This window comes from Equus asinus, chromosome 2 (genome assembly GCF_041296235.1).
Source record: "Equus asinus isolate D_3611 breed Donkey chromosome 2, EquAss-T2T_v2, whole genome shotgun sequence".
NCBI lineage: Eukaryota > Metazoa > Chordata > Mammalia > Perissodactyla > Equidae > Equus > Equus asinus.
The window spans coordinates 27,754,337-27,779,424 of record NC_091791.1 but is presented as its reverse complement, the minus strand read 5'-3'; the positions used below and the strand labels follow the sequence as shown (position 1 = coordinate 27,779,424).

The 25,088-nt window shown below is 46.3% G+C and overlaps 1 protein-coding gene across 2 annotated transcripts in view; it reads left to right on the top strand.

The window, feature by feature from the left end:
• The window catches only part of SUFU (SUFU negative regulator of hedgehog signaling), a 116,108-nt gene that overhangs the window by 7,535 nt on the left and 83,485 nt on the right, over nucleotides 1-25,088 (top strand). The window lies entirely within an intron of this gene.

Sequence of the window (25,088 nt, the reverse complement as noted above, 5' to 3'; positions counted from 1 at the left end):
CCTTGTAGGAAGGGGCTGGGGTGACTGACATCTGCAGCCTGACACTCTAGGGCACCAACATTCACTTTTAGGACTGAGAGCGGCTTTAAAAATCTTCTAGCTCAGTGTTTCCAAAACTTCTAGTGCCACCTTCATAATTTTTGTCACCTGTAGTATATTATCTACTTTATGTTCCCTTTAAATTAACCCTGCTTTTTATTTATTTATTTATTTTTATTTATTTATTTTTTTTTCCTTTTTCTCCCCAAAGCCCCCCGGTACATAGTTGTATATTCTTCATTGTGGGTCCTTTCTAGTTGTGCCATGTGGGATGCTGCCTCAGCGTGGTTTGATGAGCAGTGCCATGTCCGTGCCCAGGATTCGAACCAATGAAACACTGGGCCGCCTGCAGCGGAGCGCATGAACTTAACCACTCGGCCACGGGGCCAGCCCCATTAATCCCGCTTTTTAAAACTGGTATCAATATATTTTTAAATGCTAAGTCACTACCATATATAGAAACCAATAATTTAAAGGTCATTATGGAAATAAACACAGTGATAACCAAGCAGTGTTATTAAATTCTAGCTTAATACTGTGACCTATCACAGAAGATTCTAAGCCTGAGGTCAGCTTTCTCTGCTTGTTTGCTTTGCTGAGGAAGTTTTGCTGCAAGCTAACATCTGCTGTCAATCTTCCTCTTTTTTGTATGTGAGCTGCCACCACAGCATGGCCACTGACAGACGAGTGGTGTAGGTCCATGCCTGGGAACTGAACCCGGGCTGCTGAAGCAGAGTGTGCCAGACTTAACCACTAGGCTACCAGGGCTGGCCTTATTTGGCATAGTTTCAGCTTTCTCTTTGTTCAAACGATTAGCAAGTATGGGAAAGGTGTTAAAAAGGTATGCTAACACCAAGTAGAATCTGACCGTAGACATGATTAGAAAAACTGAAAGAGAATTGAAAAGGGAACCTTTTATTTAAAAAGTATGATTCAGTATTTTTTGTTTTAAAGATTTTATTTTTCCTTTCTCTCCCCAAAGCCCCCCGGTACATAGTTGTATATTTTTAGTTGTGGGTACTTCCAGTTGTGGCATGTGGGATGCCTCCTCAGCGTGGCTTGATGAGTGGTGCCGGGATCCGAACCAGCGAAACCCTGGGCTGCTACAGTGGTGCGAGTGAACTTAACCACTCGGCCATGGGGCCGGCCCTGATTCAGTATTTTTTATTGTCACAGACAAATAGGAAGCACTGATCTAGTCCATCTCCCTCAATTGTACAGTCGAGGAAAGTACAGTAACTGCCGAAGGGCATCTAGCAAGTTCATGAGAGCAGCAGGATTTCCTGACATCCCCACTGGTCCTTGCTCACTTGTGATTGGGGAGAAAGAAATACATGGGGCATTATCTGTCTTTAAGATAATAATATAAGCGAACTTTTTTTAAAGTTTTTACTATATTCCAGGTTAGTGCTAAGTTCTTTATATAAAATTACCATTTTATGTTATCCTTGTAGTAATTCTGTGCCATAAGGAATTCTTGTTACCTCTTGCTTATAGGTACAGAAATTTAGGCTTAGAGTTTACTGCGTGGGTGTTAAATTAGAAGCCAAGTCTAGTGATCCCAAAGCCTGTATTCTTAGCCACTATGCTTTATTGCCTTTCCATATTAATCTGTCAACAGCATTTAGTAAATGCCTCCTGTGTACCTCCTCCCGTTAACATCTTTCCTTCTCCTCACACCTTTTTGAGGATAGGGACAAGCAGAAGCCCAGGGGTCCCCTGCATTTCTTCTTGCTCTTGGCAGGCTTGCTTCGGAGGCAGGAGGGGAGCCCCATCCTGGTAACCCCAAGAGGGGTGAAGAGCAAGCTGGGTGGCTGAGCCCTGGGATGGCCAGTTCCCCCAAGTTCTTTCCCTCTTCACCTTCCCTAAAGGAAACAGGACAAAGGAGCACTTGTTTGGCTTAAAAGGTTCTTAAGAGGCTGTTTCTGAAGTTGGAGAGATGGAACAACTTACAGCTCGGAGCAGCCACGGGGGAGACTGAAGTGCTTTTCTAGGAACCCTAAGGCTACCCCCAGCTGACTTCAGTGGCAGAGACTGTCCTGTTGCTCTTCCCGGGGACTTGGGAGGTGTGAGACAGCTGAGCTTCAGCTGCCAAGTGCTTGTCGGAAGCCTGCAGCTCTGGCCCTTCCCTTTGTGGCCAGGCAGCTGTGGACTGGAATGTGGGGATTTGTGGGGCTGTGGAAGAGGTGGCTTCAGCACGGCTCCCCATGAGGATTTCTGGCTGCCCCCAGTACTCACCAGCAGCCCTGGGGATCTAACCAAGGCGGGAGAGGCTGGCTAGTTGCAGGGTGTGTTTGTGATCTCAGGCAGACTTCCCTGGTGGGATTCCACTGGGCAGGTCATCTGCTGTATGCATCGGGCTGGTTCCAAAGACAGGCTTTGTGTGGTGTTGGCCTGAAGGCTGGCAGTTCCACATGGCAGAGCCCACACCTCACCTCTACCACCATCGTTGATCTGGGCTCTGCCCCACGAACGCTGGCTTCTTGGAGGGTATGTCCATGGAGTGTGGAGTTGTTCTTGCACCCCTTGGGGCTGGGACTGCTGCGTGCTGGCTTTCTGTGGCTTCCTCTCCTGGGTTGGTGGAGAACCTCCTTTTCCCTTCAGGTTCCTCTCAGCTGGGCTCTGCACGAATGAGTTATTTATTAAAACACTGGATACAGATTAACTTTTCCATTTGTTGTTTTGTGTGGCCTTGGTCCCCTGCAGTTGGGAAATGCTAATTTTTCCCTCCTCAAAGCTTGATTTGCAGGAACTTTTTAATGTGCCATTTCATCCCCTGGGGTTTCCAATGGAAATCCTGCCTTTGCTATAACACACCTGTCTTGCGAGTATGGTCCCTCCTCTGGTTGGGCCTTTGCTTTCTTCCCAGGCTCCCCAGAAGCTGACAACTGGAATGCATCTCTAAGCCACCCACAGATGGCGGGTCCCAGCCCTGCCCCCGGTGGGCACAGCAGGCTGAGGAAGTGCTCTGTAGGCTCATTGGAGGGCAGGCCTCCCTGAGGCTTTGGTCCCTCCCTTTCATCTCAGAGGTGTTTGACTGTTTGTGTGAAATGGTGGTGCTCTCTGCTAAGGGCGGGGGATCTGGGCCACCTAGAAAGAGTGAGGGGCCTTTGGTCTTGGCCCAGGGTGGGAATAAGGGTCAGCAGCGGGGCTAGAGCTCTCCCTGAAGCTGAAACCACCATTCTGGATTGGATTTCAGGCCCCAGATCTCAGAATTTTGAAACATTGAGAATTCCTTTTCTTTTGTAACCACTGGAAGACCTAAGGCATTATGGGGTTCCCAGCAGATCTCTGTGGGTATGTGGCTTCATCCTTTATAAAGCATTTCATTTGAAGCATGGGTTATCTCTTCCTCATAGGCTAGGGATTCCAAGTTCTCCAATTCAAAGAGTCCCTCAGCAGCGGGGGGACAGTTGGAAAGAGATTCCTTGAACTGGCCCAGTCAAACTCACTTTAAAAAGCCCGAGAGACCTGATTACTGGGGAGTGATTGCCCGGCCAGAGTGGCACCGGTTAACACTGAGAGGTTTCCTTTTCTTCCCACAGGGAGAGGCAGAGACTTGGAAGCCTCTGGGTTTGACATGATCGGCTCTCTCATCCCAAGATTTTTCCCTGTTCAGCCCACTGTTCTAGGCTCCCATCTTCCACATCACGGCTTTTTCCATATTGAGTGCTCATCCTCATGGCTGCCATGTTTTGGGTCTGGGTTTACCGGCACCTCCCTTGCCCAGTATTCTGACTCAGAGGCTCTGACTCTGGACTTTGGCCTTTGACTCCTAAATTCATTCCTCCATCCTACCTCTGGGGTGTCCCACTCAGCTATATTTCCTGTTTCAGTAGCTCAGGTCTATGTCTGGTCGTAGGATATGTGTGGAGTGATCTGTCCTCTGGGACTTGGGCCCCGGAGGAATGGTGTCCTCACCCCTGCACATACTTTTGCAGCTCGCTGACCTGCCTGCTGAGCTCTCTGCCACAGGGCATTGGTCTGTGCAACACACTCCACCAGCAAAGCTATGTTGAGTCCCCGGTACAGGCAGAACATTGGAGAAGATGATATGTTCCACTGGGAGTGTGACATTACAATGAGAAGTCATACCCAGCTCCTGTCCTTGAAAAACACAGCATCTTCTCGGTAAGAGATGGCAAAGTCCCTGGGAAAGAAGAGGACAATGAGGATTGGGGCTGGGAGCAGCTTTTGGCTTTGCCTGACTTCTGTGGCTTTGAGGCTGTCTCCCCTCACCCTGTGATCGTCCATGCTTCAAGAAACTTAAAACGTAGTAATAATTGCAAACACTTAAAGCTCTTACTGTGTGCAAGGCTCTATTAATCCTCACAACAGCTCTGTGGCATAGGTATTATTAATCTCATTAATCTCAGAAATTGAGGCACAGAGATGTTAAGGGACTTACCCACCCAGCCAGTGAATGCTGGAGCTGGGCTGTAAACCCAGGCAGTTTGGCTCCAGCTGTCCTCACCCTTCCCTTCCTCTACCTGTGCAGAGAGAGAAGGCGGGGGCGCCTGGAGACTCCTATTACAATTAAGCGCCTAAGTTCAAAGGTATCTTGGATTAATGGAGTGTGAATAGTTAAACAGGAAGTGCTTTGTAGGGGAAATGTTGAGCTGGATGTTGAAGCAGCTTTATGGAGAAGACAGAATCCTGCTAGATAATGGCAAGGAGGGTAAAACCGGAGAGTAGGTGACCGGATCCTGTGTCATCTCTCAAGTCAAGGCTTCTGCAGCTTGGATGTCAAATTCACATGGTCACGCTTCTTGTGTGGTCAGCGATGTGTCCAACATTCCAACAGTCCAGCACATGTCTTGACCAGGATGTATGGAGTAGCTGATCATTCTCCTGGGGCGAGAGGGGAGGGGGTGGAAATGAGGAACACTTCAAAGCTGGGGGTACCCATACCATCTAGCTGAGGTGTCTGCAGTGCCAATCTGGGAAGGATTTTTGTTCTGATATAAAGATGTCTTATCACCCTGCAGAAGATATTTTTTCCCCTCTGTCCTTATATCTGTGCAGATTGTTTTTAATATTTTAATTTCTGTAATGACTTTTTTAATTAATAGACTTTATATTTTAGAACAGTTTTAGGTTTATAGAAAATTAAACATATAGTATAGAGAATTCCCATACACCCTTTTTATCCTCTCCTTATAGTTTCTCTTATTATTAATATCTTGCATTACTTTGGTACATTTGTTACAATTGATGAACCAGTACTGATACATTGTTATTAATTAATATTCCTAGTTTACATTAGGGTTCACTCTTTGTGTTATACAGTTCATGGGTTTTGACAAACACATGTCCTGTACCCACATTTAGAGTATCATGCAGAATAGTTTCCTGCCCTAAAAATGCCCTGTGATTGGCTTCTCTATCCTTTCTTCCCTCCTCCAAAACCCCTGGCAATCGCTGATTGTTTCACTGTCTTTTTAGTTTTGCCTTTTCCAAAATATCATATGGTTGGAATCATACCGTATGTGGCCTTTTCACAGTGACTTCTTTCCCTAACCAGTGTGTGTTTAAGGTTCCATCATGTCTTTTCATGGCTTGGAGGCTTTTAAAAGCTCATTTCCTTTTATTGCTGAATAATATTCCATTGTGTATGTACCATAGTTTCTCCATTCACTTATTGAAGGACATCTTGATTGCTTCTAATTTTTGGCTATTTTGAATAAAGCTGCCATAAACATTCATATGTGCGTTTTTGTGTGGACATAAGTTTTCAACTCATTTGAGTAAAATTACTGGATCATATGGTAAGACTATGTTTAGCTTTGTAAGAAACTGCCAACTATCTTCCAAAGTGGGCTGTACCATTTTGCATTCCCACCGGCAGTGAATTAGAGTTCCTCTTGTTCTGTGTTCTCACCAGCATTTGGTACTGTCGTTTTTTTTTTTTTATTTTAGCCATTTTAATAGGAGTGGAGTGGTGTCTCATTGTTGTATTAATTTGCAGTTCCCTAATGACATACGATGTTGAGCATCTTTTCATATGCTTATCTGCCATCTGTATCTCTTCTTCAGTGACATATCTTTGTTCTTGTTCCTCACCTCCCATTCCCTACTTCATCCCCGACCACATAGACCCTTTTTCTCACATCAGGAGTTCATACAATGGGGCTAATTATGTTTTCTGGCGTATTTTCCTTTTGGTCACTTCTCAAGCCATTATGTGTGTTAGTTCCCGTGAGTGGCTGCTGGGTCCACATCTGAATTCCTCCGTCTCTGTTGGTTTTAACAGGGGCTGGCTGATGAGTTCTATACCTTCTTTTCCCCAATGATGATATCTTCCATAAAGTCTATAGCTGGTACTGGGCCTACAGCCTCAGTCCCAAGGTTCAAGATTGATTGTGCCATCCAGTAGAGACTGTAGAAAGACTGGTGTACAAACTTGTCCTCTCTAGACCCTAGTGAGCTTAACCTTGCCTTAGATGAGAATTGAGTACACCAGGCTCCTGAGGCCCCAGCCAGACCTCAGACTGTCTTAGTTGAACCAACTTCAAGAAGCCTTTCCAAAATCCAAAACTTTCCTGGCCTGTGCTTTTCCTGTTCCATCCATTATTGTAGTCACTTTTTAGTTATAAATGCACTTTTTTCTTTTATAAAGACAGTTCAACCATTTTACCAAAAATGTTGGAAATTAGAGAAGGGGAAAAAAAATCATTCCTAATCCTTTTGTTTGCAATCCTGTATCTGTCCTCATGATGATTTCTGTAAATAATCCCTCATGAGTAATGCCCATGTCCCAGGTGTGTGTAGGGCTTCTGTCTTCTGTGAGTTCCCTCAGTTTGGGACTTAACATCTTCCAAGGCTTCCCCACTACCTGGCTAATGCTATTTCCTAAATACAGCTGGCCCGAGGCTGCTAGGGTTCCAAATTCTGAAAACAGCACTTTTTTTTTTTTAAAGATTGGCACCTGTGCTAACATCTGTTGCCAATCTTTTTTTTACTTCTTTTCCCCAAAGCTCCCCGGTACCTAGTTGTATATTCTAGTTGTGAGTGCCTCTGGTTGTGCTCTATGGGACGCTGCCTCAACATGACCTGATGAGTGGTGCCATGTCTGAGCCGAGGATCCTAACCGGGGAAACACTGGGCCACTGAAGCGGAGGATGCAAACTTAACCACTTGGCCTGGGGACCAGCCCCAGGAAACAGCACATTTGCTTGGGAAGAGGGAACCTACCCATTGCCATGTGCATTCACTACATCCTTTTTTTTGCTGCTTGACTTTTCATAGAAGTGAAGAGCAGTTTAGGTCGTAAATGTACCAACTGTGCTGGCCCTCCACCTCTCAGTTAATACCTTGATCCTTTAAAAAGAAATCACCACACAGGGTGGTGGTGGTTCCAAGGGTGTGTTGTTCCTGTTGTTCTCCCCTTAGAGAGGTGATCAGTGATTAGGTTTGATGATCACTGTCAGCTGGAAATAAACAGAGTATGCTTCCTTATTTCTCCCTTTCTTGGCTATATGGATACAGAAGACTGAGACTGGGCTTACAGAGTGCCCCACGCTCCTTGTTCCCAAGGTATACAGAAGATTCACCAGTATAAACACAAAGACAAAGAAGAGTGAGACCCTTTTTAGGTAATTGCCTGAAATAAATGGGCTACCATCTATGCCGTAGATGGGAATCAAATAATGTAATAATGCTGTATGTTTGCAGCAGGATCTGATCAATGGATCTAGGAGAAAGGGTGGCCTGCTGTTCTCTTCTAGCACTGGGTCTACCAGGTGATGGGTGGGGACACTTGGTTTCCATTCAGCATTGATCACTGGTCTGTCTTCTTCGTTTGGAGGCCAGCCATTCATTCGTTACAGGGATGGTCATTGTTGGGACAGTTCTGGGCACGAGGTGTATAGTAAGCAACAGCAGACTTCTAGTGCTGGTCTTCGTGAAGCCTCCAGTCTTTTCGGCTGAAGGGTCCTTGAACTGAAATACATTGTGTGGAGGTGGGCCTGATACAGCCTCGGAGCCTAAGGTCATCACACGGAACCTCCTTGCCTCCTTTTCTGCAGTCCATGCGTTGAGGCCTAGTGGAGGGCTCTTTGCAAGGAGGTGTCCTGAGGCTCAGAAACATGGCCAGGGCTATGTTTGGGGCTGGGCCAGTTGCCCATTTGTCAGTGAGAGTGTGGGTTCATAGCAGCTTCTCAGAGAGATATGGTTCACTGGACTCCAGGCCCTTATTAGCAGGTTAGTAAAAGATAGTGGCCTTCAAAGATCCCTTTCCTTCCTTCTCCCTCCCACATTATTCAGGCGTCTTGAGTCCCCATTCGTAGAACCAGCTTTGCCATAAGGAGGCCAATCCAGGAGACATTTTTGTTTTTCCAGTACTGACCTCCCTGTGGTGCCTGGGGGCGCTTGGAGCCCTGCCTCTGACCACTGGTTTCCCTTACTCTGATCTCAGGCTTTTCAACATGAGGTCAGGAGCTCAGGAGCCATGCCTGTGGGGAGGGGCAACTACTAGAGAATGGGGCCTGGCCCAGGCTCCTGCTCCCACAGGGTCAAGCTGGCTGCCTGCACTTTCTGCCTGTGATGGATTTGACTCCTAAATGCTTCTGAAAAGCTTGGTTGGTTAGAGGGAAAAATGTAGAGAAAACCGACAGACGACACCATGGCTTGCCCTAACCCCTTCTGCTTCCCGCTCTAGCTTTTCCAGTATATCAGGTTGCAGACATGTTGGATTCCCACCCTCCTGGAGCCAGTCTGGCCATTTTTCATTCCTGTAGCCAGGGGTTTTGCACAGAGAAAGGACCCAGAAGGAAGGCAGTAGCTGAGTAGTGAGCCGTTGGGATTGGAGCTTTGTAGGAACATTGCTGATGTGGATCTCTTAGTTCTGTGCTAGCTTTGTAGCTGGGGGCAGTACCCACAGCATCTCATGCATGTCACTCCTCTGCTCAGAACCGTACAGTGGCTTCCCACCTCACTTGAGTAAAAGCCAACAACCGGAGCCTCAAATGTCCTTCAGTCTACCTCATCCCTTGCTGCTCTCCTTCTTCCTCGCTCTGCTGCCCCCATTCTAGTCCCTTGCTATTCCTCCAAAGTGCCAGGCACTCTGCTGCCTCAGGACCTTTGCACTTATTCTCCCCACGCCTAGAAAGCTCTACCCTCAGATAGCTCCATGCCTTACTCCCTCACCTCCTTAGGTCTTTCCTCAAATATCACCTCTCAGTGAGGACTTACCTGACCTCCTTATTTAAAGTGGGAACCCTGCACCCCCTCCACAAGGCGCTGTCTCTGTTTCCTGCTGGATTCTTCTTTAAAGCACTTATCACCATCTAACTTTACTTTTTTGTCTTGCTTGTTGTCAGTCTCCCCTGCTTTCCACTGGACTGTAAGCTCCTGGAGGGTAGGGTGTATCTCTTTTATGCACTGATGTTTCCTCAGTGCATCAACAAATATGTATTGAGTGAATGAATAAGGTGGAGGCAGCCCTTGCTTTGGGGTTTCTCTGACTGTTAGGAAAGCGTTCTCACACCAGAGGCGAGGGATTCTTCTGGCCCAGCGCTGAGTCTGAGCATTTAGCTCATTTAGGGGGCTTTTCTTCAGGCTGGACCCTTGTTCCCATAAGAGGATTGACACTCCACAGGCATTTTCATAGGGATCAGAGCCTTTTTCTGGGAGGAGGGGTGTGATTTTGATAAAAATGTCTGAACCTTGCTTTATTGAGGTGTGGAGTACCCCCAGGACCTGCTTGGTACAAGGTAAGCCCTTAACTGATTTCCCTAAGTGTTCAGTGCACATTACCTGAATGTCTGGCGCTCTGTTAAATGCTGGGGGTATCATGGGAGCAAGACAGGCAAGGTTTCTGCTCTTATGGATCTTACATTTTAATAGGAGAAACATGTAAAATATATACGTAGTTTTAGATAATGCTGGTTCCATGTTGAAAATAAAGCAGGGGTGATGTACTGGAGAGAACCCAGATAGAAGTAGGGGTTAAGGTGGGTGGAGAGGATGCATTTAGCAGGTAATCAGTGATGACTTCCTTGAAGATATACCATTTGAACTAAGACCTCCATGAACTGTGAGCTTTCCCCACCCTGCAGAGAAAGGGTCTGCTGCTCTTGGCTTGGTGCTTTTCTTAGATTCAGTGTCTGTATGGGAAGCTCTTTGCTCACTGAAAGCTCAGGATAGAGTTAAGCCACCCTAAGTGTTGGGAGCCAGGTGAATTTGTCTGGATCCTCAGCTGAATCAGTCCTGGGAGCTACTGTTTTTAAACTTGAGTAATGCTGTGGGAACGCAGTCCTTGGCTCCCAGCAAGGGATCTCAGGAAATATCTACTTGAGTGAGGCAAACGCATTCCATGAATCTGGTTGGATGGTGTGTAGTGGAAAGAGCATCTACTACTCAGAGTTAAAACTCAAAGGCAGCTGCCCTGCGCTGGAGCTTCACCAGACTCCCAGCTCAGTGTGGGGGTGCAGAGTCTCAGCTGATGTGGTTTTGCTCTTTCTTTCTTTTTTTAAGAGTATACAAAATTAATATAATATAGCTAGAAGTTTTTTAGAAAACCTTAGCTATGTCAGAATATTACCATATAAACATATTTCAAAAGAATTTTACAGAGTTTTACTACCAGTACTATAGTACCTTGTATAGTCACCAAACACCATTTCAAAACAGCTAATGAAATATCAGTAATTGTGAATTGTTCAGAATGGAAACATAATCTTTGCAAATGTTTATTTAGTAATTGTTTACTGAATTCTATTTTAATGTCCCTCAAAGAATGTTGTCAGTCAGGAAGAAACTTGGGCCTGGTTTGAGGATTCTGGGAGGGATACGACATCAGGAACTTGGGCAAAGCTCGAAGACCTGGGCAGCTCCTGAAGGACGGGGCTGATAAAGCTTCAGAGTCCAGAAGTTGGGGAAGCTAGAGGTGTCTGCTAATGTTAGGAAGGAATGATGAGCAGGGACTGCTGTTAGTGAGCACTAAGCAAAGGAAGGATGAATACTAGCATCCGTGTATGGGTGCTTGCTGGGTGCTGGACCCTGTGTCATGCTATTAAAAGCCTCCCAGTTGCCCTGTGAAGCAAGTATTCTTGTCCCAGTTTAACAGATGAGGAAACTGGGGCACGTGGAAGTTAATCTGCCCAAGGGTCAGCTGGAGAGTGGTGGAGCTGGGGTTTGTGTCAGCTCAGGCGACCTCCACTGCCTATGTTCTTGCCCATGTCACTGGGCTCCTCACTGGGATCCTAGGGTGGTATAATTTTATGCAGTTTGTACCCTAAGTCCCCCCTGGGACCTCCAAAGGGTTCAAGGAACCCAAGACTAAGGTTCTTTGACGTCTGCCTTCCTTACTTCCCAGCTTCTCTGCAATCTTGGCAGGCTCACCACTCTGCCTAAGCCCTTTAGTCCATAACCTTGGGCTGGCCTTTACTGTCTTACCCCTCACCCATTATACTAAATCATGTAAAACTGTGCTTCTTTTCTCAGATTCAGTCTAGTTAGTAAACGTGTATTTAAGTCTCAGCATGTGTATGTCACCAGTAGTCAGTCAATTGATATCTATTACATACCTACTAAGTGTGTAGCATCATTCTGTGTTCAGCGTTTGTCACTTAGGGAGACTATGGAGGAGTAGAAGAATGGCAAGAGTCCAACAATGTGAGAGATCCCTGCTTAAAATGTAAGGGAGACCTTGTGAGGTACTGTCTTAGAGAGAAAACAGTACTTTGAGAGAACATGGCATGGGAAAAGAACATGATTTCACTTTCAGACATGGTAATGTGATTTGAAAAGGGCTTTGACAAGAGGACTTGAGAAGATAAAGCTGGATTAGAAGGGCCTTCCAGGCTGAGGGGTCAGCAGGAGTCATGGTATGGGGTGGAGGATGTGTTTGGGGAATGAGGATTGTTTGGGGGTCACAGCACAGGCCTGCCTCATTTCCCTGACCCACCAATTTGGTGACCCGACCCAAAAAGGGGGATGAAGTTAGCCCCAGATGATACCATGATGCAGTCTTGGTTATACACACACATGCACATACACACACAGCTGCATCCTGGAGATAACACCTCCTTTGCTAAGTGCTCACAGAATATCTTTTTTTTTTTGCTGAGAAAGATTTGGCCTCAGCTAACATCCGCTGCCAATCTTCCTCTTTTTTTTTTTGGCTTGAGGAATATTTGCCCTGAGCCAGCATCTGTGCCAGCCTTCCTCTATTTTGTATGTGGGTCACTGCCACAGCATGGCTGCCAAAGATTGGTGTAGGTCTGCACCTGGGAACCGAACCTAGGCTGCCAAAGCTGAATGTGCTGAACTTAACCACTAGGCCATGGGGCCGGCCCACAAACCAACCTTTAAAATCTCTTATTCTGGGGCTGGCCCCATGGCCAAGTGGTTAAGTTCATGTGTTCCGCTTCAGTGGCCCAGGGTTTTGCCAGTTTGAATCCTGGGTGCGGACATGGCACTGCTCATCAAGCCATGCTGAGGTGATGCCACAACTAGAATGACCCACAACTAAAAAAAATATATATATATATATATATATATATATATATATATGCAACTATGTACCGGGGGGCTTTGGGGAGAAAAAGGAAAAATAAAATCTTAAAAAAAAAAATCTATTATTCTGGGACTCCTAAACCCAAGGAAATAATCCAAATATGGGTTGTTTGGGGGAAAAAAGCTATATGCATAAAGATGTTTGCCAAAGCACAAAAGAGTGCAGCTTTGGAAGCAACCTCATGTCCAACAAGAAAGAAATGATCGAGTAAAGGACCATATATGATTTCCTGTTTTTGTAACAGATGATTGTTATACTGCTCTCATAATGGGGAAAACAAATCCCACTATGAAAAATTTAACCACATTTGCGAACCAAGAAAATAGTTATTTCTTTATCGTGTAAACTGACAGATCAATATATTTAAAAATATTTGTTTGCGAGTCTTGACCAAGGTGTCAGGCACCCCAGTGGTTAGTTTCAGAAGCTCTAAGTCGTGGCACTGGTTCGGACTTATTACCTTCCCCCTCCCCTCCCCCCGCCCCCACCATGTGCACAGCCTTCAGAGTCCCAGCTGGCTTTGCCAAGCAGGTCACTCATCTCGTTGGGCTGTTCCCTGTTCCCGTCTTCAGCAAGCCTTCACTGAGCATCCCTGCGCTGGGCACTGGGGGTGCAAATCCAGTGGTTTTTTTTTTTTTAAAGATTGGCCCTGAGCTAACATCTGTTGTCAATCTTCTTTTCTTTTCTTCTTTTTCTTCTTCTCCCCAAAGCCCCCCAGTACATTGTAGTTGTAGGTCCTTCTAGTTGTGCTATGTGGGATGCCATCTCAGCATGGCTTGATGAGTGGTGCTAGGTCTGCACCCAGGATCTGAACCAGCGAAACCCAAAGCGGAGCTCGTGAACCGCTCGGCCTCAGGGCTGGCCCCAGGCAAATCCAGTCTTAATGGAGGAGCTAGGAAGGCAGTTACAGTGCAGCAAAGGGGGTCCTGTGATGGATGTTTGCACAGGAGTGAGGAAGAGGTGGTAGGTGCCCTATATTGGTGAGGGTCCCAACAAGAAAGAGTTCAGCCCCTCCAAAACAGGATAACCGGAGGAGGGTTTGTTTATAAAGGAGCGGCATCATAGAGGATAGTACACTAAGGTGGGGCTCATCGTTGGCTTGGCTGCTACTCTCCTAGCACTGAAGGGACCAGAGGAGGGAGTGAGTTGTGTAGAGTGTCCCTCTTCAGAGTGACCTATAGCAGTAACCTTCGGTGAGGGGCATGACCAGCCCCAGGCCATCCGCAGGGAGGGGCCTCTGGCCTCTCTCTCCTCCCTCCCCCTGACTTCCTGTCAGCGCTTGCTTCTGCTGGCTAACCCCAGTTGGAAACCAGAGGGCTCAGGGGCCCCACACAGGTTGGCTTCTCAGGGCAGAGAGCAAGGTGGGTGTGTTGTTTTCTATTACTGCGTAACAAATTACCACAAGTTTAGCAGCTTAAAACGACACACATAATTTCACATCTCCTTTGGGTCAGGGGTCCAGCTGTAGCTTAGGTGAGTGTTCTGCTTAGGGTCTCACAAGGCCACAATTGCAGTGTCAGCTGGGCTACATTCTCATCTGAGGCTCCACTAGGGAAATTTCTGCTTCCAACTCCCTCAGACTGTTGGCAGAATTCTTTTCCTTGCAGGAGTTGTGGAAGCTTCGTCAAAGCTAGGGACAGAGATAGTGACTGCTAGCAAGATGGGGTCTTACATAATGTAACATAATTGTGGGAGTATGGGAGTGATATCCCGTTACCCTGCAATGTTCTGTTGCTAGAAGCAAGTCTCAGGTCCTGCCCTCATTCAAGGAGAGGGCATTCTACAAAGCATGAATACCAGGAGGCAGAGATCGTAGGGGCTACCTCAGGATCTGCCTGCCACTGTGGGGGTGGACCTGGAAGGGCAAACAGAAAATATTCAGCACAGGCACCCAGCTCAGAGAAGGTAGCACCTTAGCCTTCCTGAAGATTAGCAGAGGGCAAAGAAAAAGGGAACAACCTGTGCAGAGTCTCAGCGGCGAGGAAGTCATCAGCGTGTCCAAAGCTCTGCCAGTCCATTCATTGGGGCCTGGTGCTTAGAATGTGAGGCAGAAGAGGTGAGTGGGACCCAGTTCATGGTGGTCTTGTGAGACTAGCTGAGAAGTCCAGGTTTAGTGGGGGTGGGCTTTGGAGAATTTTTTAAAGAGGAGAGATATATCATTCTATTTTGGGAATGTCGGAGTGAAGAACTAAATAGGGCAGGCGGCCGGAGATTGGTGAGAAAGAACGTTGTTGGCCATCTAAGTGAAGGATGAAGAGAGCCAACCGTGATGTGGCAGTTAGGATGGAGAGAAGAGGACAAATTTGAGAGCTGCTGAGGAGGGAGGAGACAGAGTCAACAGAACTTGGTGACTGCCTGCCCAGCTGCACAGGGGTCGAGGTGGGGCTGGAGGATGACTCCTGGGACTCTGATTTGGTGGCTGGATTAGTTTCCTATTGCTGCCATAATAAGTCACCATACTTTTAGTGGCTTAAAACAACCCTCATGTGTTATCTTAGTGTTCTGGAAGTCAGAAGTCTGACCTGGGTCTCACTGGGCTAAAATCGAGGTGTCAGCCGGGCTGTGTTCCATTCTGGAAGGTCTGAGGGAGAATCTTTTTTCCAGCTTCTAAAGACCATGCGCCTTCGTTGGCTCATGCTCCTTCCTCTGTCTTCAAAGCCAGCAACGGCAGGCCAAGTCCTCATGTCACGTCTCTCTGCCCTACTCATCTACCTCTCTCTGCCACTTTTAAGGACTTGTGTGATTAGATTGAGCTCACCTAGATAATCCAGGATCATCTCCCCATCTCAAGGTCCTTAATTTAATCACACCTGCAGAGCCCCTTTTTCCATAGAAGGCAGCAGACAGGCTCCAGGGGTTAGAATGCCGACAGCTTTGGGGGCCATTATGCAGGACACCGCAGAGGTGCTCTTCTTCAGTTAGGGAGAGATGGAGAAGGATCAGATCTGAGGAGATACTGAGTTCATATTTGTATATACTGAGTTTGAGGTGTCTGGGTTTGGTCCTTTGCTTGGGGATAGATTTGGAAATCCTCAACAGAGGCTTGGTGCCTGAAGCCATTTTATGAGGTTACCTGGGGAGACTGTGTGTGGTAAGGAGATGGCAGGAACCAAGCCCCAGAGAAAGCAAGTCTCTGGCTTTTGTCCCTCTTTTTTCGCTTAGGAAGTCCCCTAGGGGACAGGTAGAGGCCATGCACAGGGAAATATTCACATTCTGTTTTCCCTGGTGAAGTGATTTCCAGTGGTGCCCTCCCTTTGCCAGGCAGCTCTTTATTCTCTGCATAGGTGTAAGGGGCAGAGCAGTGGCTAATTCCAGGGCATCATGGGGCTTGGGGCAGCCCGAGGGCTCTGGAGCAGATTTACCTTCTTGAGAAACTTGGTGCAAATAGCAAAGGCAACTGGCAATCCAAGCATGTGCCAGAGTTTGGATGAATGGTCCTTGGGCTTGCTCGGCATTGCCCTGGGAGACAGACAGCTCATAGAGAAGAGGTGGGCAGCCTCCTGTGCAGAGCCCCAGAGCTACTGGACGTCTTTGGTTCAGGTCTTTCTGTAAGCCCTGGGTCCAGCTGGGGCTAAGGCTAGGCTTCACCCTATGCCTGTTAGAGATGTGCATGGAAGATGTGTGTGTGTACTTGGAGGGAGGTTTCGGAAGGAAAAAGTATGGTGTCTCTTCCCCCAGGACAGGACCTAGAGGCTCTCTTCTTCTGGGGGCAAATATCCAACCCGGTAAAGCAGGGAACTAGCCAGCCTTGGTAGTCTAGTGGTTAAGATTCAGCACTCTGACTCCGCGGCCTGGGTTCATTTCTTGGTCAGAGAACTATGCCACCGGTATTTCAAATATCAGCAAGGTCACTCATGGTGGGCAGGTTTCAGTGGCACTTCCAGACTAGACAGACTAGGAAGAAGGACCTGGCCACACACTTCTAAAAAAAATTGGCCATAAAAACCATATGTACAGCAGTGGAGCATTGTCTGATATAGCGCTGGAAGGTGAGAGGATGGTGGAAAAAGACCAGGCAGCGTTCCACCCTGCTGGACACAGTGTCTCTAAGAGTTGGATCAACTCAACGGCACGAACAACAACAAGGCAGGGAACTAGGCCTAATTCCCAAGGAGGAGGTCTGGGTTAGAAGGGAAGACCAACCCGAAGATGGAGGACTGGTCTGCCCAGTTCTCTAGCCAGCCCTGGACCAGCGGGTAGGGAAGGAGGGACATCAGGAGCCTTTGTAGGGAATGAGGTGACATTACCCCTGGTTCTGGAATTGGACTGGACTGGCCTCCTCTGCCCTATGTTTCCTGAAGCAAATGGTTCCCTCTTCTTTTTCTTCTCACACCAGCATTGAGCTTGAGGCTGAGCCACAGTCCCTAGACCTGACTTGAGAGGTACCACCTTCACAAGGTCAGCAGCAGCCTTAGCTGGCCCAGCATTCCTTGCTCCAGATACCAATGGAAGTATCCAGGCCACCCCTAGAGAAAGGGGGCATGACTGTGGTTTCTCCTGTCATAACCTTGGTGCACCAATATGTACAGTTAGCCGACAGATTCTGTGAGAACCCTGGCAGGCAAGACCTGCAGGTACAGCGGGAACGAGACACGGTCCTGCCCTTGCGGGCTTTATGACCTGAGCTGGAGATTGTAAATGGTAGAAAATTTAGAAAATACAAAGCAGTTTGAAAAAGAAAAATTGCACTGTGATAGCCACTATATTATTATTATGTTTTCTTCCTCTCTTTTTCTCATATATTTTTACATTGTGTGTGTATATACACAAATATTTTGAATCACGCTTTATATTGAATTTTGTTTCATGCTTTCTCGTGACCATTTGTTTGTAGTAAAATATGCATAAGAGGAAGTTTACCATTGTAACCATTTTTAGATGTAGAGTTCAGTGAAATTAAGTACTTTCACATTGTTGTGCTATCATTACTACCATCCATCTCCAGAACTTTTTCATCTTCCTAAACTGAGGCTCTGTATCCATTAAAATGACTCCCCACTCCTCCTTGCCCCTACCCCTGGCAGCCACCGTTCCATTTTATGTGTCTATAAATTCGACTGTGCTAGGTACCTCATATGAGTGGAATCATACAATGTTTGTCCTTTTGTGTCTGGCCTGTTTTACTTAGCATAATGTCTTCAAGGTTCATCCATGTTGTGGCATGTGTCAGAGTTTCCTTTCTTTTTAAGGCTGAATAATTTTCCATTGTGCGTACATATCACATTCTGTTTATCCATTCCTCCGTCGATGGACACTTGGGTTATTTTCACCTTTTGGCTACTGTGCATAATGCTGCTATGAACTTTGGTGCACAAATATCTGTTTAAGTCCCTGTTTTCATTTCTTTTGGATATATACCCTGAAGTGTAATTGCTGAATCGTATGATAAATCTATGTTTAATATTTTGAGGAACCACCATACTGTTTTCCACAGCAGCAATGCACAAGGGTTCCAATTTCATGACCACTTTAAAAAGAGTTATGTATATTTTTGTCCTGTAGTTAACAATAGGTGATCAGCAAACAACAGAGGCTGTAGATGGAGTTCTAATGTCAACTTCCTCTTTTTCCTCCCCAGTTGGAGGTGGAAAGCCCTTTGCCTCTCAAAGCCTGGAGACTAGTCCTCTGCTTCCAGAACTCTCGTGTTTAAAGACTGTGTAATGTCCCACCACACAATGGACCAGAACTTGTAATACCTTTACTTGTAGACCATTTAGATTGTTTCTAAATTTTATACTCTTGTGAATACGACTGAATATATTTACACAAAAGGCTTTTTCCAAATACAAGTTATTCTCTTAGGGTAAATTCCCCAAACTGGGAGCTAGTACTATAGCTAATAGCTGACACTTAGGTAGTAGCCCCTGCATTCCAGGCGCTGTTCTAAGTGGTTTCTATATATTACTCATTTAAGTAGTTACCGTATGATAGCTACTCATATCTCCATTTTTTAAAAATTGACTTTACAGGGGCCGGCCCCGTGGCCGAGTGGTTAAGTTTGTGCGCTCCGCTTCGGCGGCCCAGGGTTTCGCCAGTTTGAGTCCTGGGCACGGACATGGCGCCGCTCACCAGGCCACGCTGGGGCAGTGTCCCACGTGCCGCAGCTAGAAGGACACACAACTAAAGATGCACAACTATGTACCGGGGGGCTTTGGGGAGAAAAAGGAAAAATAGAATCTTTTTTTTTTTTTCTGCTTTATCTCCCCAAACCCTCCCTGTACACAGTTGTATATCTTACTTGCAGGTCCTTCTAGTTGTGGGATGTGGGATGCTGCCTCAACGTGGCCTGATGAGTGGTGCCATGTCCGCGCCCAGGATCCAAACCCTGGGCCGCCGCAGCAGAGTGCGCGAAGTTAACCACTTGGCCACTGGGCCAGCTCCGGAAAAATAAAATCTTAAAAATAAATAAATAAATAAAAAATGAAATTGACTTTACTTTTTAGAACAGTTTTAGGTTCACAGCAAAACTGAATGGAAGGTACAGAGTTCCCGTATGCCCCTTGCCCCAACAGATGCACAGCCTCCCCCACTATCAACATCCAGTGCCAGAGTGGTACATTTGTTACAATTAATGAACCTACATTGACATATCATCATCACCTGGAGTCCTTAGTTTACCTTAGGGTTCACTCTTCATATCTGCATTTTTACAGATGAAGAAACTGAGGCACAGAGAGGATAAGTGATTTGCCTAAGGTCACACAGCCAGGAAGTGGCAGAGCCAGGACTTGAGCATAGGCAGCTTAACTCCAAAGACTCTGCCCCTGCACTGCTCACATTTTGGTGGCCCTTGATGCATATTTGATGGTTTTTGCATGTGGTAACATTTGGCTTTGTGTGGGCCAGATAGTGATACCTCAGTGTCGGGTGACTAACTGTCCCAATTTGTCTGGGACTAATGGCTTTCCTGGGATGTGTGGCTTTTAATTCTAAAGCCAGGAAAGTCCTTGTCCAACAAGGACAAATTGGTCACCCTGCTTCAGCAACACCAGAGTCCTGGGGCCCACGATGAAGTCTTTTTAGTAGCTAGGTCAAGAGCTGGAGCCTCCCCAGATCATGGGAGTCTGGAGATGGCCAGGAGAAGGATGAGGGGAAGGGCCAGATCCACTTCTTGTTTGCTGGCCTCTTCACATTTGTTTCTGGGCAGACTGACCAGGGGTCCTACTCGGTGTTGTGGAATTTAAACTGCCCAGACAGAGCAGTAGATGAGATTATGTGTTTTTGGAGAGAGAAGTAAAAGAAGCCTGGACGTGTGGGCTGGCTGTCACCTCAGCCTTCCCCTGCAGCTCACTTCTTCAGCCCGGAGCCCAGTTGGGTGTGATTATACAATGCTAAGAATGTTTACCTTGCAGCTTCAGTATGTTGCAACATCCCAAGCTGTGGGCTTACAGTGGGCAAACACATCTTGAAAAGATAGGTGGGTGGTCACATTTGTGACGTGACATGGGGAAGGCTTGTTGCCAGCTATGCTGTAGGATTGCCAGAGCACTTCTCCTGGGTATCAGGAACTGGAGGTCAGCAGGGCCACTTCCTCTGGAGTCAGGCTGGATCTAGATGGAAAGGGCTGCTGCCTCAGCCTGTTAGCTCACTCGTTAAGTCTTAGGAGCACCTATCATGCACCGGGATATATATTCAGAGAAATATCACCCCTTACCCCGCAGTCCTTTCCACCTCGTTCTCATCCACCGCCTATAGGCAAGCAATCTTAGAGGCTTCTGATTTACCCCTCCTCTGTTTTTTTTTGCACAAATGCGCAGGTATATGTATGTTTTCCTCTCTTCCCTTCTTCCTTCCTTGAAAGGTAGCATATTATAGTCCTTTTCGCTTTTTTTACTTAACACTATCCACATCAGTTTGTAGAGCTCTTCCTCGTTCTTTCTTATAGCTGCATAGTACTCTTTGAACCACTCTTCTATGAGTGGGCGTTTAGGTTGTTTCCAACATTTTGCAATTACAAATTCTTAGAAGTGAGATTGCTGGGTCAACAGGTAAATATTTATGTAATTTTGTTAGGTATTGCTAACTTCCCCCCCAAAAAAGCCTGTACTAATTTGCAGCCCCCCATCTGAGAAGGCCTCTTCCTCACATCCTCATCAGCAGAACGTGATCTCATCGTTTTTAGTTTTTGCCAATCTGATAGGTAAGAATGGTATCGCATTGTTTTAATTTGTATTCAAGTTGCATTTCTCTTATCATGAATGAGGTTGAACATCTTATTGTATGCTTAAAGCAGATTTAGCTATATCTATAGTTTGAATTTTTTTACTATTGAGTCTGTTTTTTTCCACTCAATTTTTAAAAACAGCTTTATTGAGATATAATTCACATACCATACATTCACCCTCTTAAAGTGTACAATTTAGTGGGTTTTGGTATATTCACAGAGTTATGTAACCGTCACCATAATCTAATTTTGGAACTTTTTAATCACCCTAAAAAGAAGTCCCACCCCTGTTGGCAGTCACTGCACGTTTGTCCTCAGTCTCCCAGCCCCAGGCAATCACTGCTCTACTTTCTGTCTCTATAGATTTGCCTATTCTAGACATTTTATATAATATACATATAATTTATATTACATGTTATAAATTATTTATCCTGCCATATAAATGGAGTCATACAATGTGTGGTCTGGCTTGTGACTGGCCTCCTTCACTTTATTTAAGTAATATAATGCTTACAGTGTTCCAGGCAGTTTCTAAACATTTAATCCTCGTAACAACTCCGAAATAGTTACTGTTGCAGTTATTATCCCCATTTTATAGATGAGGAAACTGAGGCACAGAGAGGTTAAATGTCTTGCCTGAGGTCACACAGCAATAAGAAGATGGTCTTTGGAGTCAGACAGACCTCAGATCGAGCTCTATCACTTGCTTGCTGTGTGACTTATGGAATATTACTTAAACTCTGTCGTGTCATTTTCTTATATGTTTAGTTAAATGGGAATAACAATGGCTGAGTCATAGAGTTGTTGGAGAATTAAACGCTATGACATAAGAAAAGTGCTTAGTCCAAGGCCTCCAACTTAGTAGGTATTCGGTTAATCATAGTGCTTCTTAATAGGTAGAGCCAGGCAAAGCCCTGGCTTACTTGGTGTGGTTGGCCCTGCCTTCCCTAGCATTTAGGTGGACCTTCAATGCCAGCTTTTTTTTTTTTAAAGATATAATTCATTTACCATGAAATTCACCCATTTAAAGTGTACAATTCAGTGGGTTTAGTATATTCACAAGGTTGTGCAGCCATCATCACTATTTAATTCCAGAACATTTCCATCACTCCAAAAAGAAACTGTACCCATTAGTACTCACTCCCCATTCTCTCCTCCCCATATCCCCTGGCAACCACTAACCTACTTTCTGTCTCTATGGATGTGTTTATTCTAGACATTTCGTATAAATGGACTCATGCAGTAAGTGGCCTTTTGTATCTGGCTTCATTCACTTTGCATAACGTTTTCAGGGTTCATCCGTGTTGTAGGAAGTATCAGTACATCATTCCTTTTTATTCCATTGTGTGAATATTCTACATTTTGTTTAGGCATTCATCCATTGATGACATTGTGTTGCTTCCACTTTTTGGCTATTATGAATAATGCTGCTATGAACATTAGTGTACATGTTTTTGTGTGAACATACGTTTTCATTTCTCTTGGGTACATACCTGGGAGTGGAACTTTTGGGTCATATGGTAACCCTATGTTTAACTTTTTGAAGAACTGCCAAACTGTTTTACAAAGCAGTTCCACCATTTTACGTCCTCACCCACCATGTATGAGTGAGTGTTCCAAATTCTCCACATCCTCATCAACACTTGTTATTGTCTATCTTTTATTTTAGTCATCCTAGAGGGTGTGAAGTGGTACCTCATTGTGGTTTTGATTTTAATTTCCCCAGTAACTAGTGGTGTTGAGTGTGAGATGCCAACTTTTAGGTCAGCTCTTTCTGCCCATCTTGGCCATTGTGTTTCCTCCGGAAAGTCTTTCCTGGGTTCCTGTTCATCTTCTGCCTGTACTTAGTGGTCATTTTGGCATCTTGGAGGCATTGGTACCTTCTTAGGTGCTTTGGGGCAGACCTTTGGACAGCTTCCAGTGGTTGGGCAACTGTGTCTAAGATGGAAGGCACATGTTCCTCCTGTTGGCAGGTTTGATGTTGCTCTTGAGGCTGGCACAGCCAGTGCTAGGCTCACCAAACTGCTGAGGCAAAGCCAGCCTCTCCCCTGGGCACCTCAGTGAACAGGATCAGAAGTTCTTGAGCTGGAAACAATCTCGAGAGGCCACCTAATCCATCCTTCTGCAACAAGACAGTTAGAACCCCTCATCCCCTCCCTGCTAGACTGGGGAGATTCTGTAATGTATTCCTTTAAAAATCCCTCTAGGAATTCCACTGGCCCCCTTTACCACCAGCTGATATTTTAGCACCCTTCTGTGTTAGAAAAATTCTTTGCTCTGACCCAGATCCTACCTTCTGCAGCACATGCCAATTTCCTCCCCTGCTTTCCTTTCTCATAGAGTCTGAGAGACAGCCGCTCCCTAGGAGGGCCTTCGTCCTCTGGTCAGACAAAACCGCTTTGGCTGGAGAAGCCCTCACGTGAGGAAGTCCAGACCAAGCCAGGCTCCTCCAGGGAACTTTAAAGACTGAATGACCTTGTCACTTAGCTATTGCCTGGGCAGTCTGCTTTGAAAAAGAGACCTTCTGACAGGCTCCAGGTTGTATGTTTATCCTGAGGCTGGGCCGTTCCAAACTCATGTTTCAGAGTTTAGAGGTTGCGTCCAGCCAGCCTGGTGGGTGGTAATCAAACGCAGGTGGAGACCATCTGGCGGGGCCTGTCCCTCCCAGACAGCCAAGTGAGGGCTGGCCTGCCCACCACAGAGTTGGCCCAGAGAGCGCCCCGTGTAGAGACAGATGGTGTACACGTGCATGTGCGTGCAAGCACACTCATACATGCGTGTGTGCACAGCCGTCTTTAGAGAGGTGGTGCTGCTTGGATGCGTATGATTTCTCTCTCTGCATCTGAGGGTTCTCCCCATTGCACAGCCTGAAGAATGTGTTTCTTTTAGTCTGTTTCTCAAGTTTTTGTGGTTAGAAATCATGTATTTTTCTTGGCCCGAGATGAAAGCCCTGGAGTAATGGTCTAATACGTTTTACAAAGCTGCCTCTAATTGGTGGCTGCTGAAGTCTTCCCTTTGCCCCAGTGACCCATCTCCTTTTGTAGAGTTTTAACTCCAAGGCAGTCTTGCGTTACCCCAGGTTTTCACATCCCTCTCAAGCCTGCAGCCCCGAGGAGGCAGCTCTTTCAGCCTCAGTTTGCTTAGCTATTCACTTAGCCTCCCTGCACAGAATTGCCCCAAACAGGGCAGATCAACAAGGAAAGAAAACAGCTTACAGTGTGTCCTGCCACGCATCTTCTTCTAGCCTGGTCTCCAAAATTCTAGGTGTATACCCTCAAAATGGATTCTGCTTCCCACATTGTCAGATACCCAGAGGAAATGCAAAGCATGGACATCTCCTTTAAGTGTAATTGGGTATGACCATGATGACTTTAAGGATTCCTTTTCAGTCCTTTAGAGAACTTAGCTTATCAGAGGTGACCTCCCCGCTGCAGCAAGGGCAGGAGGGCTGAGCTCACCCAGGTACATAAGCCAGGCTAGGACTGGTGTCAGAGCTTCTGACACTTTGGAATCTTCTTCTGTCCAGTCTCCTGGCCTGGGCTCTTGGGAGTGATGATGAGGATGAAGGAAAAATGCCAGGTGGAATTCCAGGGTTGGGCACTGACTGTATCATCGTCCCTTCAGCATTCTCCCCTCTGACCGCCTGTTCCAGTAGCTTGGCTAGCAAGGAGGTGTTGGCTGTCATCTTAGTTTATGGTTTGTATTTGTATGCTCAGGAGTTTACATGTGTATAATCATTGTGGCTCATGTTTGTACAAGATATAATTACTGAAAATTATATCATAAACTCATAAACAGACTTAACTTTTAACCCTTCGCGTGGTGGCAAGGCTCCTGCAGCTCTCAGGCACTCCTCCCTGGACACTTCCCTCACCTGAGAAGGCATGTCACCCCCAGTCAGGCCTTGCTCTCTAATCGACATCCTTTTCCTCTCTGGCAGAAGTCCATTTCAAGGACTTCCCTGGAGACTTGGGGCTGCTGAGCGTTTCCTAGCATTCAGGGAGGGAGGCATTCCTTCCTTGCCTCATTGTCTCTGTGATGCGTGTGGCCACGGAGGCAGTAACTTTCTTCATTCTGGGCCACTTGGGGATGGAAAGGAGGGCAAACTATGTTTCCTTAAGGTTCCAGTGACTGAAAGGTGCATGTGGGGCGCCTGGTTTCAGGAAGAGCATGTGCTGACTGACGGGTGCATGTGGGGTGCTGGGTTTCAGGAAGAATGTGTTCCCTTCCAGTGTTTGGAATCTGCCATGGGACTGGTCTGCAAATGCTGAGTTTGGAGGCCAGCCAGCTCAGCCCGAGGACTGTACCCTTGTGGGGTGGGGTGGAGCTGGGAGTGGAAACAGGGTCTTGTCCTCACAGAGTGTA